The sequence below is a fragment of the Sphaerodactylus townsendi genome, linkage group LG02, assembly GCF_021028975.2.
Source record: "Sphaerodactylus townsendi isolate TG3544 linkage group LG02, MPM_Stown_v2.3, whole genome shotgun sequence".
Taxonomy (NCBI): domain Eukaryota; kingdom Metazoa; phylum Chordata; class Lepidosauria; order Squamata; family Sphaerodactylidae; genus Sphaerodactylus; species Sphaerodactylus townsendi.
The window spans coordinates 143811722-143838454 of NC_059426.1; the positions used below are offsets into that span (position 1 = coordinate 143811722).

The window sequence follows — 26733 nt, forward strand, 5'->3', positions numbered from 1 at the left end:
GGCAACTGTGTGGATAAAAGGAAGTATTTTGAAGAAGCAGATTCTATCCGAAATCAAAGCAGGCAATAAGCAGGGAGCCCAAGGGTAACATTCTTACACAGCTGCTCTTCCCAAGCAAGCTGGTCTTCAGTGATTGATCGGCAATCATTATTAATATTTTATGTCTGAGGCTGGGGCGCAGATTTGTAGCCTCGGAGCTCGACAGTGTTTCATCCTTGTTGTTTGTTTTAATTTATCTCGTTTGCAGAATGATTGTTGAGTCATTTATTATGATCATCATGCTTCAGCAATTCATAAAATGAGCTTTGAACATGTACTTGAAATGACCAGAGCTAGAGCTATTGAACAGACCAATCAGGAAAGAAATCCGTGGGAAAAAAGGACTGAAAAATAGCCAGTACACCTAATGTAATATAAAATTATGTTTATTTATTTATATCCTGCCTTTATCCCTACTGAGGACTCAGAGCTGCTTGCATCATTCTCCTCTCCTTTATCCTTTAAAAAACCCAACAAGGTAGGGCAGGTTGAGAGCAGTGGCGAAGCTACAAGGGAATGGGGGGGGGTGCGCCGTGCACCGGGTGCATGCCTGGGGAAGCAGAAAATCGCCCCCAGGCCTCTCCCCCTTTCCCTGCCCCCCTCCACAGTGCCCCCCATGGTGCCCCCCCGTGGCGCCTCCCCTTCCCCCCTTCCCACACTTACCTTTAGTTCCTTTCCTTTTTGATAACTTTTTCAGGCTGCAAAAGGCCTGTCTCAGTAAAAACAGCCTGATGAACTAAAGTTCCCAGGAGACCTTGGGGCTCTCAAGATCTCCTGGGAAGTATAGTTCCCATCAGCCCATTTTTACTTGGAAGAGGCCTTTTGCAGCCTGAAAAAGTTCGAGAAAAAGAAAAGGAACTAAGGTAAGTGTGGGAAGGGGGGAAAGGGGAGGCGCTGTGGGCGGGGCACCGCGGGGGCAGAAAATATAGTATGCGCACCAGGCGCAGTTTGGCCCAGCTATGCCTCTGGTTGCGAGTATGTCACCCAGCAAGCTTCCAGGGCACAGTGGAAATTCCAGCCAGATCACCCAGATTATGGCCTAGTGTTCTAAAACCACTCCAACATGCTCGATGTAACCCAGAATACATTAACAATCCAATCCAAATGAGGGAGAGTGTGGAGGCGGCTGAGAACGGTGCCATGAATGTGGGGCTGCTCCATCTCCACAGGGACTTCAGGCAACATAGAAAGGAGTTTTTTACTAAAACCCTCCTGCCGTCTGAATTGCCCCATAGGTAAAACAGGTTTATGTCACACAAAAGTGTGGTGTAAATCTGTGGGCCTGGAGGGTGTTGTTCCAGTTTGGAATGCTAGTGGAAGCCAACTAATGTTGGCGCCACCCCCAGAAACACCCTGAACTGCCCACCCCACACGCTGATGTCCACTCAAATGCCAACGTAGGTCTATAGTAGCAACCGTTTCCAGGTTTGCCTACCACGAAGCTGAGGGATGGCTGAATGCTGGTGCATTTGTTCCCTCCACCGGCAGGGATCCCCCTTGTGCCAGTGGAGGGAGCTAACGTGTTAGCATGGCTTTCTGCCACTTCCTAGGGCCGTTCAGGCCCCCCATCTGGATTGGGCTGCCTGTGCATTAATATGTGCTTGTACACACACATTTACAAAAATGTGTGAATATGTAGACAAAATCCAGAGAGATCATAGCAGGGACACAAAATTGTACAGTTTGCAAAACAGCACAGGGAAGCCCCTCCGTTTCTCTGCTAAAAAAAACGAGCAAACTGAATAGTCAGATTTAGCAGGATCCACAAAGGAGTGTCAGCCCATTTTAAGTGGTGAAGTCCATGTACTTGTTATAGAAACCGTAACTCTATGAACAGATGTCTTGTCCAACTTAGGACCTGTCACAAATGTGCCAATTCTGAGTGTTTTTGTTAAAATTAATTGAATCTAATTACAATTACATAATAAATAGTGTTATGTATATCTGTATTTTAGTATTTGCTATTTTATGTTGATTTGTAATGCTTTACGCTTTCACAGCTGAACTACCGGTAATACAGTAGATTATTTATCTGTTTTATAAAGAGATTATTTATCTGTTTTATAAAGAGATGCCCCTGAAACATGCCATTGGTCCACCAGAAACACATTTTCTTATTTCCACCCGCACCTATTTGGGATGGATTTGTTTCGTCTGAAAAGGAGGTGAAATATTAAGTATTTTACAGCAATAATTGTGAGACGAAACTAAACAGCTGTGACTGTGATGAGATGTGACTGTCAGTGTTGTCCCTCATTTTCCCTAACTCCCAGTGGAGTCATTCATAGCTGCATAACATGCAGAGATCCAACAGGCAAAAAGCCCTTTTTTCAATCATTGCATTTCCATGTCAGAAAAAGTTGCACAATTGGAGTGAGGGATTGGCTGCTTTGTAGTGATGTCACAGAATGAACTTTTGCCAAGGCTGACACATGGGGTTGGGAGGGAGAATTAGGCTTGCCAGCTCTGAGTTGGGAAATGCCTGGAGATTTGGAGGGTGGGTGGATTTCAATGGGGTATAATAATGCCGTAGAATCCACCTTTCAAGGCAGCCATTTTCTCCAATCGAACTGCTCTCCATTGCCTGGCGATCAATCGTCATAGCAGAAGAGCTTCAGCCACCACCTGGAGGTTGACAACTTTAGTGGAAGTGATACATTACATTCCCACAGATCCTTTCGGCAGTCAGAGCTGAGTTGATCAGACGCTGACGCATGAAGTGTTTCCCCACTAAGTATAAACGCATCTCCCTAAAATGTACACTTTATGAATTTGAACTCAGACTCTCCAAAGCGTATGCTAAAATCAATTTGGTTAGATTTTAAGGTGCCACTGCACTCTTATATCACCGTAGTGTATGCAGGCAACGTAGATTCCCCCCCCCCTTTTATGACTCATGAGATTGTGCGGACAGCGTGGGTGTATTAGAATTATAATTGGATCCCTGCCCAAACTGTTTGGCTCCAGCAGGGAGTCTTCGCTTGTTGGACACTGTGTACTCTAGTACAGAATTTGTAGATCTTCCCTTCCGTGGGCACTTGAGAGCCTGGAGGTGTTTTCTGCTGCAGTGCCGCCGAAGGGAGGGGCTGAGACCGAACGGGAAGATCCCTTCCCGCAGGCTGCCTACGAGTAACGTTACCGAGGGGAAAGCTCTGCCTCTTCCTTCGTGACATGGCACAAATTGCACACGATCCCTGGGAAAGGAGCGGAAAAGCATGCCCGCAGCCTCCCGCAGGAAGCATCCGTGCGGTCATTGCACGCAAGCCAAACGCGGGCTGGCAGGGTGGGGCGCGAGGGCGCCGCGTTGCTCCGCTCCGGTCTCTTAAGGGGAGGGGCTCTTCGGCGGGACTCGGTAATTTGCAGCCGATCCCTTGCCTGGGTTTGTTATGGTCCCCTTGCGTGCATTTGCAGACTAGGTGATCTGAGCTCTGAAGCTCGCGGCGGCTGCTGCAGCTGACCTGGGAAAGAGAGTCGCTGCCAACGCTTGCAAAAAGGGGTCTGGCCATGCAGCCGGGCATGTGCAGACGGTCCCTCGGTTCGTCGGTGGGGATTGCCGGCTAATGGGGCGGAAGACCAGGCGAGCGCTCAGCTGTCCAGGTAGGGAACGAGCCGCCTAGTTTGCCTCCCTTGCTTCTGAGGATAACACGTGTAGGAAGCGAGCATTGCTTTTGCATGCACGTGAGGATGGGGAGTAGCCCTCCAGGAAGGAGAGATTTGTCGGCGCGTGAACGTGGCTTAAGTAAATACCTTGCAGGCTCAGGAAGAGGGATGCGATTGAGCCGGTGGGGGTTTCCCGAAATCGGTAACTCTTCGAGCAGCCCCCGCCGTTTGGACACCTGGCGGCCAAAGATCCCCTGTAAAGGAGGGGGTGTGCATGAAAATCAAGGTGTCGCTGGGTTGGCTTCTGAGTTCACCAAGTGCAGTCTCCGAGGTCGCCTTTGCTGGCAGCCTCCGGTTAGGCCAGTTCTCGCAGAAAGGGACCGTGGAGGCTTTCTGGAAGAGTCTCGGGTACAAAAACAAAACCATGGGTCGGGGGGCGGTGCTGAAATTCCTATCCGTGCCGAGCCTATGAGGTTTCCAGAAGCACAGGGCTGTCCCCTGTTGGAAACAGGATACTGGTCCGGAGATCTTCGGGTGGGCCCAGTTAGGCCCTTATCTGTGTGCTTTCACCATTATAGAAAGCAACCCGAATGAGATGTTTGTATGCCATTTTTTTAAACAGTCCAAGTCCAGTTTATTGTTAATTAAAGCTGGAGAGGGTCACCAGGTGTGTAGTGCTTAAAATATGAGCTCTTGTGCGCTGCGGAGGTCAGGTGAAATGGTCTCCTATCATTATTTCTGAATGATACTAGATGCCATATCGATCCTTATCTTTTGGGTGCGTGTGCTGTTTGCTGACGTGGACTAAATCCAGGACTGAGACTCTGCTCCTGATTTGAAAGCCAGAGCACAGCTCAAGATTATGAAATCATAACAAGAAAAAAAAACACCTCCCACTCCTGAGTGGATTTCTTCCATAATAAGTTTCTGCTACTGGTCTTGACACATCTGGATTTAGGAGAGCAGGGTGTCTTGTCCACAAGCTAGCATCTCTCTCTTTACAAACTGAGCTCTGGAGTACTTTATGACTCAAATGGTAATCAGCTTTTGGGATCTATTGCTATCTATTGTGATCTATTTAGTTGACTTTAAATGGGGGTTAGACCAGTTCACAGAGGATCTGGAGTAGGACCTGGGAGAACCAGGTTCCAATGTGCACTCTCCCATGGAAACTTGCCAGGTGACATTTGGGCCAGTCATATACACTTAGTCTAGCCTACCTCACAGGGTGGTTGTGAGGGTAAGAAGGGAAAATATTGTGAGCCACATTGGGTCCCCATTGAAGAGAAAGGCAGAGTATAAATTCAGGAGATAACTCAAAATCAGTCAGGGAAATGGTATCTGGAAATGGCAATCTACCTTCCACAGAATTGATAAGAACCAACCACCTAATTGTTTGCCTTTTAGGGCCAAAGACTTGACCAATGGAGGTCAGTTCACAGATGTCCAGTGTAAACACATGGCCTTGACCAAAACAATAAGTCTGTTTCTGGGTTGTACATTTCAAACTTCAGGTGGGGCCTTCTATAGTTGAATGTGCCTTCACCCCCACCCCCCACCCCACCCCACCCCACCCCTTTTCTGCACATAGAAAGTTAACTTGTAAAGGGATTGTTTAGAGTAGACCTTCTTCTTGACTTCTCATCTCCTGTATAGATGTTTTCAAAGCAGCATGAAATCAGTTGAGTTCCCTCACCAGAGTGGTGCAGGTGGACTCTGATCTGGATAATCAGGTTTGATTCCCCACTCCTCCACATGAGCAGCAGAGTCTTATCTGGTGAACCAGATTTGTTTCCCCATTCCTACTCAATCCTGCTGGGTAGTCTTAGGCTAGTCACAGTTCATTCAGCCCCACCTACCTCACAAGGTGTCTGTTGTGAGGAGATGAAGGGAAAATGAGTTTGTAAGCCACTTTGAGTCTCCTTTCAGGAGAGAATGTGGGGAGGGTGGTATAAATCCAAACTCTTATTTAGTTTAGTTTAATGACTTTATAACCTGCTTTTCTCTCTAAGATTCAAAGTGGATCGCACAATACTAAACAATTTAATCAGGCATCATCCTTCATCCAGTGAATTAATCAAGGGGACTAGAATTTGCAGTCTGACGTATTTGAACCTAGATGCAGGTATTATTAGTGAGAATTAGGACTGAATTAATATAATTACGAAATGTACTTATTTGTCTAGCAGCCTCAGCTTCTTTGGTTTGTAACCAACAGTGTTGCTTAAAAGGTAAAGATAATCCTCTCTGAACGCACCAGGTCATCATTGACACATGGGGTGACATCACATCACGACATTTACTAGGCAGGCTGTCTTTACGGGGTAGTTTGCCATTTCTTTCCCCAGTCATCTACACTTTACTGTGAGCAAGCTTAGACATATTGAATATAAAAATGCATAGATCTGTGGATACACTGAAACTTTCACAGTAAAGGTAATCTTGGAGAGGCAGTGAATCATTGAAGAGTTGAGGAAGTTACTCTTCTGGGTCAGAGGCCAGGCCTGTGCAGAGATAAAATGCCAGCAGTGTACTTTAGCAAATACTTTAGGCATACAAGACTGGAACTTCTTGTATGGTGTTGATAACAACCAGGAAAAAATCTTACACATTCCTCAGGGGCTTGTTATTTCTGCTTTTTATTATGGCAACCCTCACGAGGACCATGTGAATAGAATTTCTGACTTCAAAGAAAGTCAGAAACAAAGGCGGCATTCAGACAGTGTGGCAGTCTGTGGCTTGATCCAACCCGAGTTGGTTATGATGTCTGAATGCAAATGTTCCATCAAACCAGGACTAGTTCGTCGGCACCACACTGAGATCTCAGGGTCATTACTGATTTGTTAACTACTGTAGGTACCAACTGCGGCTTGTGGTGATGTCTGATTTCCTAAATCATAGTTTTGTTGCCTCTTGTGGTCACCTGGCAGAGATGTTACTTTCCTTGCTTGCAGACGGGAGAGGAGGTGAGAAATAGGGAAACTGGAATTTACGTACATAAGTTAACTTACAGCTGGTAGACTAACCAGAATTTGGTGCACTATCAGTGCTTTCCTGGAGTGTCCCTGAGCTTCTTTGTAACTTTTTTTTTTGGAGCAGCAATCATGGCTCTAAGATTGCCAGGATATTTTTTTCCTTCTGAATATTCCTTCCCCCCCGCCCCCCGCCGCCAACCACACTGTACTGTTCAAAAATCTGTGTCACTTCCTCACACCCACACTTCCTTACAAGTTAATTAAAGGGAACTGCACAGCACCTACAGTTTCTGTATCACTCCCAAGTGCATACATCTTGAAGGTGGGGGGGGGGGGGGCTGTTGTATCCTGAATGCATATCTGGATCTCCTACATTGTTTCAGGTTGCAAGGAAGAGTTCTTGTGTCTGTACTGTAAACTCTGTTCTCTTCCTCTCTCTCCTGTAGATGATGAAGGGGGCCTTTTTCTGAATGAATGTTCTGGATAGAGTCTAGGCTGGCTGGGTTATCTCACAAGTTGTACCCCTCCTCCTGTCAGCAAAGAAAGGTGGCCTTTGCTCCTCACCCGCTTTCCTTCCGTGTTCTCTGGGTTACCCTGCACTGGCTCATCAGTGTCACTGTGGTTTGTTCTCATTTTGTACCAGTTCTGCTTGCCAAATTGTACTTCCTTGGAATTTGTTCTGCTTATATTGGAAGTGTTTCACAAGAGGAGTTTTAAAAATATGACTGACTCCTTCGGTCATATCAAATGCCGACTATGAAAAATTTACCCCAGTCTGCAGAAACCAACGTCATCGCTCCAGCCTCTAATAGTGGGTTTGGAGAAACTTGGATTCCTCCTTTCCAGTTACTAACAACATTACAGAGTTTATATACATGCAAAGTGTGTGTGTATAAGGGATGCTTTCAGCTCGAGTGGCGGTGGGGGGAATTTTCTTTTTGATGCTAAATCACCTGTACAATGTAGTACTCTTTGCCTTTCCAAATAATCTTTGGTCGTTTATGAACAACACAGACCACAGATACAGCCTTGTATGGTTAAGTCTTAGCATGTGAGTGAGAGGAGCTCTTACAACTAAGAAGGTACACATACCCTTTGCCTTGCAAAGTCAAGTCTGCAGTGTGAATAAGTTATGCAAGTTGCTATTTGCTTGTTTTATCCTGTCTGTAAAATAAACTACAGTAGCAGGATCTTGACAACAGGAAGTCCCCGTAAGGTAGGAGTTAGCAGGTCGAACTGGGAACTGAGAAGCATTAATCCAAATCATCCTTCTGTCATTCTCTCTCAGCCTAACCTGCCTCAAAGAGTGGTTGTGAAATGGAGGAAGGGAGAAGGGTGAATATTGTCCTGAGTTCCTTGGAGGGAGGGCAGGATACAATTACTAAAGAAATAAACAGTAGTCCCAAATGGTATTTCTGTTTCCTTAAAAGATTAACAAGTGGGTATACAGGAAATAGAATAGGTGGTATGTTGAATAGGTTTCCCTTGTTCAGTGTCGCTGTGTGCCACACTGGCTGCCTGTTTTCCATAGCAACTGTGCCTTCTATGGGCACGCTGTCATTTCCTGCACTATCCCCCATCTGCTTCAGCTTATTAACTTTAATAATATTTTGCTTCATGTTTTGACCCACAAGGAGCTCTTACAGCATTTTATAGTAGCCACAGTCGAGTCCCATTCTCTGAAACCATCAGGATTAAAAACTAAGTGCTTAATAGTCTGGTCAATAAAACATATTGAAAAACATGACCTCATGCATATAATTCTGCAAAGACCTGCTGAATCCAAGTGGCTTTTACCGGCCTTCAGAAAACCATCTACAAGGTAGCCCAGCGGACTTTGCCAGGGAGCTAGCACAGCAGATGAGACCATTCTCGTTACAGGCAGCCAGGAATGCCTATAAAGATCTAAGTGGCTGGGGAGGTTTTTATGGGAGAAGGCGCTTTTATGGGAGAAGTTACCCTGGACCCAAGCTTTTAAAAAAAGATCTCACAGAGTTAGAACCAGTGAAACAGATGGTCATCACTTAAAATCTTTTAAAACTCACTTCATGTTATTCCACAATATACTTCAGATAACCATCATGGTATCTCTTTGTAGACCAATGGAAGGGCATGGGCTGTCATTAAGGGTGCCCCCCCCCCCCCCACTGTGGACATTTTGATAATCCAGCCTATTTTATTGAAAACATTTTTAAGTTTCCTTTCTCCTTACAGCTCAGTCACATTACTAAGGCACATACAATAGAGAGCTAGTACAGTGGCAGTGGATAAGCTCAGATCCCTGTTTTGTCATGAAAGCTTGCTGGGTGATCCTGGGCCAGTCTTGTGCCCTCAGACTAGTCTACCTCACAGGATTATTGTGAGAATAAGATAGAAGAGAGGAAAACAATGTAAGCCCCATTTGGTCCCTAATGGGGAGAAAGTTGGGATATAATCTAAGGAAATATATGCTCTGGTAACATTGCTTGTAATTCTGTGTGGGGTGGACTGCACTTTAATGTCATCTAGAAACTTCAGTTCGTCCAGAATGTGCCACAATCAGTCAGAAGGGTACATTTCTAAGTGCACATCTGTGGTTTGAGAGCAAGTGGATTCTAATCTGGAGAACTGGGTTTGATTCCCCACTCCTCCACCTGAGCGGCAGAGGCTTATCTGGTGAACCAGATGTGTTTCCACACACCTATGTTCCTGCTGGGTGATCTTGGGTTAGTCATAGTTCTTCGGAACTCTCTCAGCCCCACCTACCTCACAAGGTGTCTGTTGTGGGGAGAGGAAGGGAAAGGAGTTTGTAAGCCACCTTGAATCTCCTTACAGGTGAAGGAAATGTGGGGTATAAATCCAAACTTTTCTTTTCTTCTTCTTGCATGTTTACTACAGGGTACCTGTGTTTACACCAGGGTCCCTGTGACAAACAGCATTTGCTGCATAAGGCACTTGCCCTTAACAGCATGGGAGTAGTGCCAGTAAAATGAGCACCAGTCACTCTGGAGAAGATACCAAGAGCTGTTGGAATACTGAAGCCGAAACACAGCGGCTGTAGGAAGGGCTGACTCAACCTGCCCCTCCCTGTCACTTCTCAAACACCTCTTATGGTTTCAAGCTTCTCCCCCCTTCTCGTAATCTTCAGACTTGCTTGTTTAAAAATGTGAATTACAAATCTCTTCTTGGAATGGAGTTTCCAAGCAGGATGCTTGACAGCTCACGAGAGCCAGCGTGGTGTAGGGGTTAAGAGTGGGAGATCCTAATCTGGAGAACCGGGTTTGATTCCCCACTCCTCCACATGAGCAGCAGACTCTGATCGGGAGAATCAGGTTTGATTCTCCACGCTTCCTCATGAAGCCTGCTGGGTGACCTAGGGCTAGCCACAGTTCTCTCAGAACTCTGCCAGCTCCGCCTACCTCACAAGGGTGCCTGTTGTTGGGAAGGGGAAGGAAAAATGGTTGTAAAAGTGGTTTGAAACTCCTTGCAGTAGAGAAAAAACAACTCTTCTTCCTTAATTCACGCTTTGTGTGTCTGCTGCAGGAAATGTTGTACGAAGATCTTGTGCCCCCCCAACAATAATTTTGCAGTCAGATTGTGCCTTTGTTTTTGACTTCAAGAAGCTGTCTTTCTGAGCTGTAAATATTGTTGCACGTATGTGATTTACAACGAAAGAGAAAGAGCTAGCAGTGGCCGAAGGAGAGACCAGAAAGCTGCAGACATCAGTAAATGCATGAATTGCTGGGGAGGAAGGGTTATATTGATGCACGGTTGTTGCCCAGCAGCTTTTCCCTGATACCATGGCAACCTCAGTGATGGGCAATATGCGCTGTTTTCCTTTGCCAGATGCTTGATGGATGGCTGTGTGTGGGGAGGAGAGAGGGAGACATATTGCAGACCTAACAAAAACGATGTGCTGTACTTGGGTCCCACTTTTGAAATTCTGCCAACCACAGTGAAGGTAGTCTTAATTCTTCCTTTACAATTGTCTTAATTGTGCAGTCAGGCTGTTTCTCTTTTAGTTCATTGCTCCTATTTTTCTCACCTTTGGCAGCATATCAGTTCCTGCCCTTTATTTCCCTGAAGATATCTTAATTTTAAATAGCTTTTTTAAAAAAATGTGCGTGTGGGTTCTTTCTCCTAGTCAGTCATGTTATTTCACAACTTTTCGCAAAGAAATCATCAGATTAAAAGCAGGTATGCATAGGTTCTCTGAATGCTTACATTTGCAGCAATCAGGGAGCTTAGCTTACCCTGTTTCTCCGAAAATAAGACATCCCCTGAGAATAAGATGCGGTAGAGGTTTTGCTGAAGTGCTAAATATAAAACATCCCCGAAAGTAAGACGTAGCAAAGTTTTTGTTTGGAAGCATGCCCGTCGAACAGAACACCAGAGCATGCAGCTGTGGAGCGGAAAAATAAGACATCCCCTGAAAATAAGACATAGTGCATCTTTGGGAGCAAAAATTAATATAAGACACTATCTTATTTTCGGAGAAACACGGTATGTAAACTTATGGGTGGGGTGGCCCATTAGCTGATCGGTGTCTGGCTCTGGGTGTCAGATCCCAGACTAGTTGCAGCATAAAAGGAAGTGCTTATGTAGAGAGATATGCGGCCATTTCCTGTCCTCTGCGCTTCTGTTATTGCAGTGTTTTGGAACCTTATGACATTTACTTTTCTAAAGTTTGGCTAGCCTCCTTACCATTTGTGTCATTAAAAGATGGGCTTTTAGAGCTGCCCATCCCCTTTTTGATTTGTATGTTGGTGTCATGGCCTTGCTTTGGACCTGATATTCGTTGCTCAGAGTTTGTAATGGTTTTTCCTGAGCCCGTCAGAAGACCTGCTAAAAACATTGAACCCTTTGGGGATACTGTTGTTTTTCTGTTCCCACACTGATCTGACCAACATAGATGCAGATTCTGACCCCTTCGTGTTTCAGAGTCATGTGGGTGTCACTGAATTTGGGACCCTTTGAATCTAAATCTTTGTGTACCCAATCATCTCTCTCCTTACAGTTGCTAAATGTATTTATTTACATTATTTACAGTGTTCCTTTCTCACTGGGACTCAAGTCAGATTACACAGAGGGGCAGCCCAATCCGGGAGGGGAGGGCAGACCTACCTCTGGAGCCAGCACAGCCTTGCACTGGTGTGGGTGCCCACCTACCCCAACTCAAGGGGCAAATGTACTGGCAGGGGGGCCACAATGCCCATTGGTGCAGAATGTTGTATCAGCATGGTTGGGGGCATTCTGGAGGTGTGGCCAGAGTGGAGCCAACTTTAATCAGCTTCCACCTGGCCGTTGCCTACCAAAACTCCAGCCCCCAAGGCTTGGACTTATGCCACCCTTTGGGGTGGCGTAAGTACATAGGTGTCATGGGCCAACTGGATCCAGAAGGTATTGAGGACTCCTCCGATGAAGAGTCAGCAGAAAGCCCTGGCTCCTGTCCACAGCCAGTAGTAGAAGTGGCACAACGGGAAGCAGCCTCTGTGGGGTCAGACATAAACCCACAACCAGACCCCAGGGCAGTGACCCCCCAGCCCTCCAGCTCCGAGCGAGCTGTGGAAAGCCATTTGCCAGCCTGCTCACCTCCCTCATCCCCAGAGCCTCAGGAACAGAGAAGGAGGAGAACACACAGGGCCTTACAGGACAGAAGACAAAGTGCACACCTGGCAGCCCAGCACAGGCTCTGCATGGACAATGAGGAGGAGTGTTTGCAGAAGCAGGTCAGAGGCAGCTGACAGGTGCACAGCATTATAGGCCATCCGAGTAGCCTTGCCTTTATAAGCAACTGGAAAGGGCATAGCTGCCTGGAAGCAACACATCAAATTGCTGCTGACCTGGTGGTTCCTGCTTTGAACTATCTGCTCTGTCTTGACCTTGGCCTTAGTCTCTGAGTTTCTGGTTTACCCTTGGACTTTTGTGAATGTGGGAACTTTCGTGCTTGACTTTGGGAATGCAACTATGACTGTGGAAACTGGACTCTATATGTGTGTGAGAGAGAGAGGGCACTGGGAAACCACAACAATAGAGCCCAATGGAGGACTTTTTGGTGGTGGAGAGGGTTTTCCTATTTTTCCCCTCCCAGCATTGTCAAGAAGCCCTCTTGGAGGTGGTCAGGAGGCGCCACAGTAGTGCTGCATCCCCCCACCAAGATGCTCTGAATTGGGCTGTGAATAAGTTAATAGAATGGGGCATCTAATAAACGTTGCAGTAGGAATGTGGAACCAACCAGAAGTCTGAAACACAGCTGAAGCAAAGCATAAAGTGCTAACATGATGCATTAAATAATGCAGAAATTACATAAATCCTACTTACAGCAACAGTAGTATAGTCCACATTCCCTAACTGTTTCCCCAAGCATCATTACACCAGTGTTATCGCTAGTTCTGAACCCACTGCCATAAAGCACAATCCAAACGGAGTAAGTGTTATGTGCACATGACCAGTTGCCAGGAAATGGGACAGCTTGATTGACACGTTCTCCTGTTAAGATTTTCCCATTGGCTACCTTCAGGACAAGTTTCCCTTTTCCATGCCATATCATGGAGTGAATTCATTCAGATTTTTTAAGTTTTAATTTAAACATGTAAAATTCTGCAGGTTTTAGGGTTATTTGTCTGGTGCTTTTATGATCAATTTGTTCTGTCGTAGTTTTATCTTTTTAAATATTTGTTCGTTGGTTTTACTGTTAGTGCCTTGAGAACTACAGTTTGCAGAAAGTGTGGGACATAAATATTTTAAGTGTGTACTTGAGATGGCATTAATTGGTGGGGGGAAAGGGAGGGGTGACTGGGCAGACCAGATTCCATTAATTACCTTCTCACACAGTTCCATATCTAGGGGATTAATTCCACCACACCACCCCTCATTTGTAATGGAACTGAGCCTTGAATTGCAGGATTGTGACTTTTGTAGAGGAGATATGCTGCTTTGCTTACCTGTGACTGTCTATCAATTAGACTCACCTCCTACATAGCACACAAGTGAAGACAAGACCCACTTGAATCACTTAATGCTCCCTTTTGACTGCCTGCCTTTTCTCCCCAGAGAAAAGGTGATTATGTGTTTTGTTTGTTTCCATGATCTGTGTGGGTGCTCTTGAGAAAATGAGGAGAGGTTTCAAGTTTGGACAGTGTTGATTGAGGTTTATGGTTGTTATCAGTGGCAGTGAAACAAATAATCTCATGTCTGTTTGTCCCTGGGTTGATTGTTCATGGGTTGTTTAAATTTGGAGTGGCAGTTATACACCCAGATATAATTTCTTTCTGAAGAAACGCCTATCCTGATCCTTTAAGCTAATTGTGGGAAGCAGAGGGAATATCTGTCGTGGCAGGATATCATGATTTAAGGCTGGCAACATTTAAACTGGTCCCTGTAGTTGTCCCTTTAATATCAATCTTCAGCAATTATCAGGTGATGTTAATTACCTCCATGCCATGGAAAGCTTCAACTGCCCATATTGCAGAACTTTCCTCCCCCAAAAAACTCCCCTCCCAGCCAGTTGGCAACTTTAATAGTCTCAGTCCATAATGTGGCATGTAACTGTTTTTTGTAACTCCATTGAGAAGCATGATTACTGTATGTTATCCATTACATTTTAAATTCATACGTGGTTGTCCCTTTCTCCATTTTATTTTCACAATGATCCTGTGAGGAGGTTGGGCGGAGAATGACCAGCACAAGTTCACCCCATGAACATAATAGCCAAATAAATATTTGAAGCTGGATGTCTTTGGCTAGTCCAATAATGTAACTACCAAACATTAGGTATTCATTGTAGATAAAATAAGGCACATTCGAGCAATAAACATATCCTTGAAAGTAAGCTATACCTGTCTGCAGTATACACAGGAATTGTGATGTACTGAATTCTGAAATGGGCCATAGTGTGAGAATTACTAGATCTGCTGAATGGAACTAGGGACAGATGGGGGAATTTCTTTGCAAACCTGAAGAAAGTTTCAGCTTTGCGGGGGGGAAATTCTGAAATCTAAAGGAAAAGATTGAGGGATTAAAATTTCTGAAAATATTGGTACCTGTAGCTTTCAGAAAATAATGTAAACTGAGCTCTCAGTGGCCATTTTGAAGGTTGTTAGGTAACCACAACACCTTCTATGCCTTGGTTTCTGGAAAGCAAAGCCATGGGGCAGGTGATGGGGAGGAGGAGGAGAAAGGGTGAACTTGAAGGCCAAAGCAGTTCTGAACCTTCAAACTAGGCTCAGCATGGTGCTAGTGGCCACTGGACTATTCAGCCAGACTTTTCCTGGGGAGAGGCTGCCAGGAAGAGGAAGGGGGGAAAACTGAAAACAAAGGAACAGATAATGGGAGGAAACAGGAAAATAGAAAGGCTATGGGGGCTGCCAGGGAAGGGAGGAAATAGTGAAGGAGGGGGACACAGGGAGAAATACTTGAGATTAATACTTTGTAAATTGTCTTACATAAAAATCTTCATTCTATGCATTTTGAGTATCTGAAACCTTATGAGTGAAAGCATTCACTCATTCTAGGAGTGAAGCTGTTTGATAGGAGGATTCTCCCCCCCCCCCCCTCCACCCAATCCTTCCCTTGGAGGAAAAAAATCTTGGGAGAAAACGAAAGCACACATACCCCAGATATTTTCCCCCAGGCCTTCACATTTCTACCTCTAGCAGGTGCATGTTGTAAACCTGCAGTGTAGGCAAGAACTGCCTTGCTTCATCAGAGCAAAAATCCATCCAATCTACTTATTGGGTCCTGACAGGCTATAGTAGTTTGAATCACCTTCATTCTGGGTTTGAATTAGTACTTCAAAATTTGTCTGTTGTTTGCATATAGTTTATTTAGAAATGTATTTTATGTTGATTCTTTTTAAAGGGTATCTTATTTTGAAAGATACTTGATAAATGTGTATGCTGTCAAAATATTATTATTTTTATATAAGCAAATGAATAAGAAGAATTTCAGGAACACTCTAGAATAGATGGTTTTATCATTAAAGTTAATTTGATATCCTCACCACACATGCCCTCTGCAATGGGCCATCTGCTTTTTGTAGAACCTGGCAATATCTTTTGGGCTTGGGTGCTGTGTGGTTTCCGGGCTGTGTGGCCGTGTTCTAGCAGCATTCTCTCCTGACGTTTCGCCTGCGTCTGTGGCTGGCATCTTCAGAGGATCTTTTGGGCTGTAAGGCAGGTGAAGTGTTCACAGTGGGCAGGATGACAGTGATCCAGGTATTTTTGTGGCTTGATGAGCTAACTGTGCCTATCCTGTAATCTACTCCTGATATGCTGGCTGTTTTAGAGAAAAAGAAATTGGGTTTCCCCCTGGAGGAAACATGTGAACGTGACCAAAATTTCTGGATTTACACAGATGTCACGAATGCAAAGGGATCCTACGCTGTTCAGGATTTAATGGAATGATAAGGACGAGCTGTATTCCCTGAGCTTGCCCTTGTTACATTGTGCGGAAGAGGCTGGAACAGAGAGTGCTGTTTGGAGCAGCACGTCTGCAGCTTTCTGTGGGTCTGTTTGGGAACTGAGTTCGTTCTCTCCCTCCTCCCCCCCCCCCTTTTTTTTTTCCTGGAGGCTGTGTGGGATTGAACTAGCTGAGTTAATGCGGACTGGGACCCAGCTGGGTTGTTTCTTTTTCTGCTTCCAAAAAAGGAAAGTCGGCAGATGCTTGCTCAACAAGCAGCCAGGTCCCCGGGCTAGGTGAGCTGAGAGCATCTGGAAGAGCTGCAAGGATCTTTGGGGAAGTGGAATGACTGGCAAGCAGAGGTAGCTTCAAAAAGTGGTTTTAATGACCTCTTGGCAGCCAGGGGGTCTAGGCCTTGGAAACTCAGTGGACCTTCTGTACTTTTCTCCTTAGCATTAGGCCCCTAACACTGAGCTGGGGCACTGGGTCGTAAATTGCTAATGAGAGAATCTCTTCTTGCCTGAACTAACGTCAATCCAGAAGTGTGAGAAACAGTACCAAAAAGAAACACAACTCTCCATGGGAGTTTTGGCAATCATCTCAGATGCTGCCATGCCTAGGGTAGCATGGTATCCATGTACATTTTGCTATTTTCCCAGAGCTGTTCCATTACATAGATCATCACAGGGCTGATAGTCTCTGTGTAGTTTTCCTAGATAAAATACTCTAGCTAGATTAACATGCTTGATAGGAGAAATCTAGGCAGAGGAATTTCTAGCTAAAAACATTTCTACTGCACTTTTTTCAATCAGTGTTGGCTGAATCTGGCGGGTTTATCATGCACTTCACTGCAGGAGGCTTTGTGTGTGCGTGTGTGCGTGGTCTACTGTGTATAAGATGAGGAAGTGGATGCAGCATACAGTCTTGGAAATGTGCCCCAGATCCTTTGATACTGGTGCATGCTTGCCTTGAGAATTACATACTACCACAAGCAGCATTGGCTTCAAAGTCAAAAGTGATGCCACAGCATCTTCTAGCCTACGGTGTTGTTGAGAGACCTGGGATGCAACTCTCACCTGCCACTGAACTTGTGCTGGAGCTGAGCATTTCTCAATATCCTTTGTAGCACTATAAAGAATTCTTGTGGCGAATGGTCCCTTTCCGCTTAATGTTACTGCTTCTGGCATAAGGCCTAAAGTGCACCACAAGCTTACCTGCAAAATTGTAAATAGTCCCGCAACACACCTCTCAGATTGTGCCCTAATTACACTTGGGTATCAAAATCTGTTAGGTTTATCTTGGGTTTCAGCTCACTCTTTCTCCACAGTTAACACAGACAGAGTGCTGTACCCATGCTAGTTCCTGTATTGAGGATAGGACATAACTCAACCATGTATCAGCGACTTTGCTCATGCAAAATCCCAGGTACAATTTCTACCATTTTCAAGTAAAAGCCCCAAGTTGTAGTTGGTATGTATCCTTCCACTGGAGACTCAGAGGATTCGCTGCCAGAAACAATCACTCAGACCTCGTGAGATCAATAATCTGACTCAGCAGAAGACAGCTTCATGTAGAGTGGGGTCATGACTTAGTGGTAAAACATTTGCTTTGCATTCAGAAGGTCCAGATGTTACCAGACAGACCTATTTGGGGGGGGGGCTGCTTTCAAAATGGTGCTCCTACTTATCCCACCAACCTTGTAGGTAGCCTAGGAATGCAGTGCCAAGATAGAATGCCATTCTACATTGGCTCAGTGTCACCCATGAGGACAGAAAAACCTGTCCAGACTAACCCTCGCCAACATCAGCCTTGCCTCACCTCTTCTTGCAGAGATTAGGAAAAGACAATATCTTTCAACCTACAATGCCAGTTCCCAACTCCAGCCCTGACTCACATGTCTCAATGAGACAAAGGGTATGTTAACTAAGATTTCATCAAGAGTTCCTACCAAAATACTAATCTTATCTTCTAGTTTCTGACTAACCAGTGCAACGACCACCGTCATTTACATTTGGCATTTTCCACAGTTGTTATTGAATCATCTTCACCCTAAAAAGCTATCTCCATGCATTCCCTGGCTTAGAACATTTAGCCAAGTGACAGACCATTAACTATCGACCGCTTAACTTAAGTGTCCAACACTTAAGTGTCCAACACTTAAATTAAGTGTCCTTCTCTTGTCTTCCTTCCAGAAGGCAAGAATATCCTTTGTCCTTAGAGATTAGGGTCACTTAACATAACCTGAGGGGCCATTTCTCATTATAACTATCCCCCACGCCCAGCATTCAGTGTTCAGTATTTTCCTAGACATCTCTCTGTCTGGATAATACTGTTCCCAGCATGTTGCCTTTCTTCTTCTACTGGAGCTCAGCATGAGTCACTGAACTCTGCTCATCCGATCAGTCCTCTTCTAGATCCTGTAATTATTGCCTCATTCTCCCAAAATCCCTCGCTTTTCCAGACTTTTACTTTCAGCACTATTTATATCCTAGAACAGTGTGAATTCTCTGCTGCTTTGATCTGTACCAGTGCGTTTCTTATTTTTACTCTTTTAATAAAAAGTGTTAAACTTTTACTCTCATTTCCTGCGGATTTCTTGCAGAATTCTATCTCTGTACACTCTGATGACAAGATCCCAAGCTTATCCGGCCCCTCACTATGTTAGGTCTGCCCTTGCTAATTCCCCCATTCTAAAAGAAGCAGGCCACACTATTTCAGGTAACACCAGCTTCAGTGCTTGGCATCCATTTTCACGGTTTCTTCTAGTTGAGGTTCTTCTTGGCCTCATCTACAACAAAGAATCCCAAGGCAAGCAGTAAAAAATTATGTAGAGAAAGGGAGCAGCTCTCAAAGTTCAGCATTCTTCCTCCCCATGCCTGAGTTTTTTGGGTTTAATTGAACCTCTTTCTGCTTTTGTAAAACTCACGCTGTTCTTAGAGTGGTTGCAGTCACCTGCATTGTTGCGGAAACTCAGAGTCCACTATCTTTCCCGAAGGGACTTCCTAGCTGCACATGGCTCTGCGAGTTCCTCACCCCTTCTGCATACTGCTGCAGCAGTCTAGTGATTTACATGAAGGGACCAGTCAGATGTTTGTTGTAGCATTTCTTTTCCTGGAATTTGTGTTAATGTTGTGGTGATGTCTGTGCATCGGTTCCTTGAGCAAGAAGGGGGAAATGATAGTTCAAAAAGGAGGAGATAAAACTTGTCAGGAATTCAGGTTAGTGCAGATAAAGCAGAGGCTATTAATTAAAGTCTTCTATTGATAATCTTTGCAGGAGTCCCCCCCCCCCTCAAAATCAAGGCTTCCCAGGACGCTGGCGGAAGTCTTGCTCATGTCACTAACAGCAGTCACAAGCTGTTTCATCTGCAATCTGATATCCTTGTGAAGTGAGTGGGCAGCTGAGCTCCTGCAAGTAGGGAGAGCTGGCAGAATGAAAGCTGCAATTTTCCGGGGCTGGGCTCCTGTTTTGGAGGGTCCTAGACAGAGATGCCCAGCAGCCCACTTCCCTTCCTTTGCACGCTATTAGGCTACTTGCTCAAGCCACCCTTTCAGCCAACCTACCCATGTGCCACCAATTTGCCTCTGCCTCCTTCCCCTGCCTGCTTACAAGCCCTTCCACTGCCTGCACTCACATCTTTTCCCCAATGGTGCGGGGCAGCATGTGCACCTGGGAGCACAGGTGATAGTATGCTCAGGCTGCAGGTGGATGAAATGCATGTATGTGGGTGGGTGGGTGGCAGTGGAGGCCCACAGGCAGGAGGGTGGTGGCAGTCAGCCCCATCAGAAGCCCTGGCCCATGGCAGCTTCCTCACTTCAGGGGGTCATGATGCTGGCCTTGAATTGTAACTTCATCACAGTTAACAACTACTAAAGAGCACCTATAAGGGGAGAATGGAAGACAGCGTTTGAGGATCTGTATCATGTGTAAATCAGTTGCCTGTAAGTGTTCACTCCAAAACCTTTGCCACCATGATTGTGAGTACTAGGGGAGATGCACACATCAAGAAGTGCTGCTCCACTGCATGAAGAATTTCCACATGAGATACGGTACCTTTCAGTTGGCTCTAAAGACTAAGTGCAGTCTCATGCGGTTTCTCTACAACCCAAGCACCAGCTGAGAGACAGATTCCCACAATTCTCTGTGGCTAAGCGCTTAAGCCAGCTTCCAGTTTTGACAGTAAAGCAACTTATCAATAAAACCGAGAAGCCAACCATAAAACAGCAGCCTTAAAATCGTCTGTTAAAAGCTCATTGCAGTAGGAATCAATGGAAAACCATCACTGAAACATATCTAACAAAGCAGGAATAGGAGAAGGACAATTGGGCCAATTTTGGGGAGCAGGGGAGAATAAACTAAAGAGCAAAATAATTAGATATTTCTTACAAAAAACAACCAGTGTTTTCTATTCCAACTTAAACACACACACCCTTTGATGTTCTTGGTTATGGCAGAATGTTGAATGGAAATGGACTTTAAATCAACTAGCAGACACTGAAAAATGGCATGAGAATCCATACAGGATGGAAGCCAGCAGGCAGGTTCAGACAACAGCTTCCCATCTGGCTAATTTAGTGTTGAAGAGTTTGTATTTACACTTCATTGTGTGCAACCATAAGGGAGTCTCAAAGCAACTTACATATTCTGTCCCTTCCTCTCCCCTCAACAGACACCTTGTGTGGTAGGTGGTACTGAGAGAATTCTGAGGGAACTGTGACTAGCCTAAGGTCACCCAGTAGGCTTCATGTGGAGGAGTGGGGAAACAAATGTGGTCCTCCAGATTAGAGGCCACCACTCTTAACCACTAAACCACATCATAATGGGTAGAAAGATACCAAAAGGAGGTGAAGTGGTTTCAGACAAAATTGCCATTTTGACCTTTGCATCCAGCATAAATTTTACTAGAGGACTAGAAGAGTGGCCCAAAGCCCCTGAGTAGTTGGAAAGTGTTGGATGCACTGAATTGGGTGCACTTGACATTTGAAAACTGTTCCTTTTTAAATTCCAAAACTAAAAGCCACTTATTACTAAAACCATCCAAAGCAAAACAGCGCTGTGAACTTTCAAGTTCTCTAGGTTTCATCAGGTCGGATGTTCAAAACAATAAAAGATGGGGTGGGTGTGAGAAAACCACATCCATTACGATGTGGTGTTAAGGCCTCTTCCCTTAGAATCCTTAGCTGACTTCCATCTGTGGCAAACTCTTTTCAAATTACATCCTTTCATAGAAGGTAGCTTCTCTGCACAGGAAGCCAGTGTGGCAAAATGGGAAGCCAGTGAATGTTGGACTAGGGCTTGGGAAACCCAGGTTTGAATCCCCACACAGATAGTTTGGTGAGTAACTTTGGGCAAGTCGCTCTCTCTCAGCCTAGCCTACATCATCATAGTGATGTGAGGATAAAATGGAGACGAGGAGAACAATGTCAGTGACTTTGGGAGGAAAAGCAAAGTATAAATGAAGTTAAAGAAAAACAAAAATAGAGGGTGTGCTGATCAAAGCGGCTTTTTCGTTCTTCTTATGAACCAGGGAAATCCGAGTGGATACCCTTTTAACCAGACAATTCTGCAGCCTCCTCACTGGTGAAGCTGATTTTATTAAACAAAACAAGCATAAGAGCTGGCCCCAAACTTCCCTAAAATTAACCTCTCAGCAGTGTTATGGTCCTTTCGGGGAGGGGGGTCAGTTCTTCCACCAGGAACATTTGGGGTTCTCTGCGTGGGATGGTGAACTTGGCCTTGATCACCTCCTCTTCTGAGCACCTTCCGAGCGACATGTTACATTGTTTTTTTTCCAAGGGGAAAATTCACTTTCATATTCAAGGAGACAAACCCTGAGTTTATGTGTGCAATTTAATTGGATAATATTATGTGTGCTATGTAATGTGTTTTTAATTGTCTTCTTGCCCTCAGTTTATATGTCTTGCATGTAGTGCTGTTTGTCTTTGGACGGGGCTTCACTAAAGTGTTGTTAATGCTTTTGTGACGCTCATTTCCTATGCCTTTCACACCTCTTCCACGTAGGTGTCGGATCTGAGAATTTGCTTCTTCTCCCGTATCCTCCCCTGGATAGAAATGCTTTCCGTGTCTGGCTGTCTTTAAAGCTTCATTGACTCTGTCAGTAGAATAGAGCTGGGAGCAGCAAGACTCTTGCTCATCAGCCGACATATTCACCCACCTACGCAAAAAGGCAGACAACAGGTCTGATCTCCGCCAGCTGCTGAGAAGCAGGGTCGCCAAGGGACCAGCTGTGACTCTTGACAAGCCACCCGAGGGAGGGAGGGAGTGGGGAGTCTGAACTGCAATTCCTACAGTTTTATCCAAGATCTCGTACCTATTGTTTTTCTACTGCTCATTCCGCTTCCCCTTGGTTTCTTTTTGCCCTTCCCTAATGTGATGCTGGCTGGGGATGATGTAAAAATAATACAGGAGCTTTAACGACGAACAACATTTATTGTAGCACAAACTTGTGAGTTCATGTCATCACATACAAGACGAGTACATCTACTAGGACAACACATTTATATTATGTCCAATGGGTTGTTTTTACAAGGTTCAAAAGGAGCAGCAGTGGCGTAGGACGTTAAGAGCTCGTGTATCTAATCTGGAGGAAGCGGGTTTGATTCCCAACTCTGCCGTCTGAGCTGTGGAGGCTTATCTGGGGAATTCAGATTAGCCTGTACACTCCCACACATGCCAGCTGGGTGACCTTGGGCTAGTCACAGCTTCTTGGAGCTCTCTCAGCCCCACCTACCTCACAGGGTGTTTGTTGTGAGGGGGGAAGGGCAAGGAGATTGTAAGCCCCTTTGAGTCTCCTGCAGGAGAGAAAGGGGGGATATAAATCCAAACTCTTCTTCTCTTCTAAATGTAGTCTCCTGTGCGAGCACCAGGTCATTACTGACCCATGGGGTGATGTCATGTTTCAACATTGACAAGGCAGACTATTTATGGGATGGTTTGCTATTGTTTTCCCCGGTAATCACTTTACCCCCAGCAAGCTGGGTATTCATTTCTCTGACCTCAGAAGAGTGGAAGGCTGAACAACCTGAAACTGACTTCCATCGGCTATCTGAAACTGACTTCCATCAGGATCAAACTGGGAGTTTTGGCTGCAGTCCTGCAGCTGACCACTCTGTGTTCGGGTCTCTGTTTGTAAGGTTACCTTGTTTTAATCGTAAGCCACCTCAAGCAGGACTGTGAAGAGGCAGCTGAGAAATATCCTAAAGAAACAAACAGCAAGGTCAGGGAACTGTTACAAGAGAGATCAGTTTAAAATGAAATTCAATCAAAAATATAATCTATCTAAGAGCAACTGAGGACCAGTCCCAAGTGTTTATAAATCAATCAGAGTAGGAGTAGCATAAAATTGGTGCAGATTAGAACATGAGCAGCAGATCCAATTAGAAAGTTATTTGGATATAGAGCAGTGGTGGCGAACCTATGGCACGGGTGCCAGAGGTGGCATCCAGAGCCCACTCTGTGGGCACGCATGTACAGAGTTCATCATGGGGGGGCGGGTTAGAAAATCGCCCCCCACACATCTAGGCTGACCTGGGCCACTGGGCACGACGTGTAGGTAACCCTGTTATGTGCTGTTAAACCCCACTGATTTTCATGGGAAGAACTAAAGCGCAATCCTTTACCTGGGAGTAAGCTCGGTTGCTGGCAATGGGGCTTGCTTCTAAACCCTCCTAGGGCCGTTATTCACCCATTGGAAGTGTTGCACGGTTGCTTCAAAGCAAAGCCACTGACTACCACCAAGCTTACTCCCGAGTAATGCACGCCTTGGAGCCAACCGTTTTTTCTAAACTAAAACCTCAGTGTTCAGGTTAAATTACTGTGTTGGCACTGCGCAATAAATAAGTGGTGTTTGGGTTGCAGTTTGGGCATACTCGGTCTCGAAAAGGTTCACTATCACTGATGTAGAGCCTACGTGTGGTAGTGGTTACATGTGTTGGACTAGCAGAATCTAGAGACCTGGGAGTGTCATGGGAGCTGATTGGGAGACCTTGGCCAGTCGCACACTCTCAGCCTAACCTACCTCACAAAGTTGTTGTGAGGGTAAAATGGAGAAGAGGGGAATGATGTAAGCAAAGAGGAGAATGAAGTAAGCAGCTTTGGAACCCCATTGGGGAGGAAGACAGTACAGATGAATTAAATATGAACCTGACATCTATATACTTGAGGGACCGCATCTCCCCATATTGCCCCACTAGGTCCCTCTGATTGTCAGAGGGGAACCTATTAGACGTCCCTGTTCCAAAACACATCCGGCTGGCCTCTACTAGGGCCACGGCTTTTACAGCCCTCCCTCCCCCCACCCCAGTCGAACAGGCTCCCTAGAGAGACCAGGGCCCTGCGGGACTTGCAGAGTTTCCGCAGGGCCTGTAAAATGGACCTGTTCCCCCGGTCATTTGGCCAGCCGCGTTGAATGTGACCCCATTTCATCAGGCCTCCAGTGTGTTCAGCTGGGGAGGGAGGGGGTAGGGTTTTCACTGCCATCTGTCTTATGTTTTATATGGTTCCTGATCATAGTTTTATTAAGTTGTTGATTATGGGTCTTCACACTGTTTTAATTTGTTATATTATGTCATTCTACTTTCTGTTGTTCGCCGCCCTGAGACCTTCAGGGGAGGGTGGCCTATAAATTTAAACTATACAATATAAATAAAATATATAAATAAATATAAGGGGTTGGATATGAAAGATACTAGTATTTATGGTGAGTAATAGTTGGTTGTATTTAGTAAAAAAAAATTAAAATACGTGCATCGATTGTTTGGCCTACTGTGTGACACTGAAAACAAAAACACATAATGAACATCTCAGGAGAAAGACTGACTTAGCAAAGCAGCCAGATTTGTGCAAGGTTACCCCCTCCCACTCATTCCAAAATATGTTCGGCCATTAGAGGCTATCCTGCAGGAACATAAGCTCACATTTGCTCTTGGTGGTTTTTAAAAGGTAATAGCTCCTCAGGTAGCCATTGTGAATAATATCATGGTCTATATGTTTCCCCAGGCCTGTGGGCAGGCTTCTATCACTGCCACAAAATAACTAACAATAGGATCCTATTCCTGATCTTGTGGGTTTGCGTAGCTGATGTTGTTCCTAGCAACTTTTAGTTTTCTGTCCTAATATTTGCCATATTTAACACCTGACACCCCCCCACACACACACACACACCTCTCTTTGAATGAGACATCTCAAAACTCATCTTAGTGCAGGTTATGGGATGGAATTGATCTAGTCCATTGCAATGACACAATCATCCTCCACATAGGACAGGCTACAGCCTCTGAGAAGACTGTGAGAAGGAGATGTGGACATGAAGATAGTCTGTGCCACTAGGACAAATCTACCTACCTCTTTGTACTTTTCTAGGGCTGTCAAGATATTTTACTAGCCTTGGTAATGCTGCAGAAGAAACGCAGAGTATCGATGCAGTTGTCAAATGCTGATTGTAAAGTCATAACATTGCCAAACAAGTTAAAAGTCCCTGCCCAGGGAGCATGCCATCTAATTAGTTAATGTTCGGTTGGTGCTTTGCAGATGGATAGTGCGGAAAATAGTATTAGACATTGTTATTGTCAAGGTGCAATGTGCTCATTTTGTTGTTAAGTTACAAAACAAGCTGTTAGTAGGGGTTGGAGTCAGACTTCTTAATGGACTAAGGCTTAATAGTGACATTTGTCAGACGTTTTGGGGCAAAAGGATGGCTTTTGTTCCAACAGGAACAGGTGGGCTCTTGGCCATGTCTCTCTTTCATCTTGTTGTCGTCATTCAACTCTGTGCATCTTGGAGGGTTGCATACTTGCCTGGAAAGGATTCTGTGCATCTTGGAGGGTTGCATACTTGCCTGAAAAGTGGTCTTAAACTAAAATGTAAAATGTATTGTTGAAGACTTTCGCAGCCAGAATCAACTGACTGTTGTGGTTATTCCAGGCCGTGTGTCTGTGGTGTGGTAGATTTTGTTCCTAATATTTCACCTGCATCTTCAGAGGTATATCGCAGTGAGACATATCTTGTGGGATGGGAACAAAAACAACCAGAACACAATCACACAGCCTGGAAAAACAGCAGTGGCCAGTTAAAACATAGAATTCTTGCCCCTGTGAGCCTGTCCTACTCTGTATATCCTACATTGTCCTGATCAATTGCCTCTTGTGTCAAACATAGTGTTCTTTCTTCTGAAGACTGGTCCATACTTTCTGATGGCATCAGTTCCTGATACGTTTACACCAATGTCTTAAGGACACAGTGAAAGGGGGAAGCTTAAGTGTCGAGATACTAAGGTGCTGTCAGATCTCGGGCCTTTAGTCAATAAACAGACTCTGGATTCTTGATCAGTAGTTTTTATTGAAAGGCTTAGTACGTAGCTTTAGAAAGCCAGTTCTGAGTGCCCTGGGTTTCCTAGGTCCCTTTATCCTTAGCCCAGTCCCCCCTCCTGAATTCCCAGAGAAAGTGTGAAAAGAGTTCTTTGGAGGCTTAGATGCCTCAAGGGAGCGATACCATGTTTCCCCGAAAATAAGACAGGGTCTTGTATTAATTTTTGCTCCAAAAGATGCGCTAGGGCTTATTTTCAGGGGATGTCTAATTTTTTCCATGATCTTGCACCCCCCCACATGACCGGGGAATCTGTAACTAGGGCTTATTTTTGGAGTGGGGCTTATATTTCAATCATCCTCCAAAAATCCCAAAAAATCATTCTAGGGCTTATTTTCGGGGTAGGTTTTATTTGGAG

The 26733-nt window shown here is 45.1% G+C and overlaps 1 protein-coding gene across 5 annotated transcripts in view; it reads left to right on the forward strand.

Moving 5' to 3' along the window:
- Positions 1-3206: 3206 nt before the first annotated feature.
- The window catches only part of TMEM63C (transmembrane protein 63C), an 81608-nt gene continuing 58081 nt past the window's right edge, over positions 3207-26733 (forward strand). For 3 of the 5 annotated variants that reach the window (XM_048485422.1, XM_048485420.1, XM_048485421.1), the window contains exon 1: positions 3208-3636. The gene's annotated coding sequence lies outside the window, so the exon portion shown is untranslated. Of the gene's footprint in view, positions 3637-26733 lie in introns of all 5 variants that reach the window. The other 2 variants (XM_048485423.1, XM_048485424.1) reach the window with 2 other exon arrangements.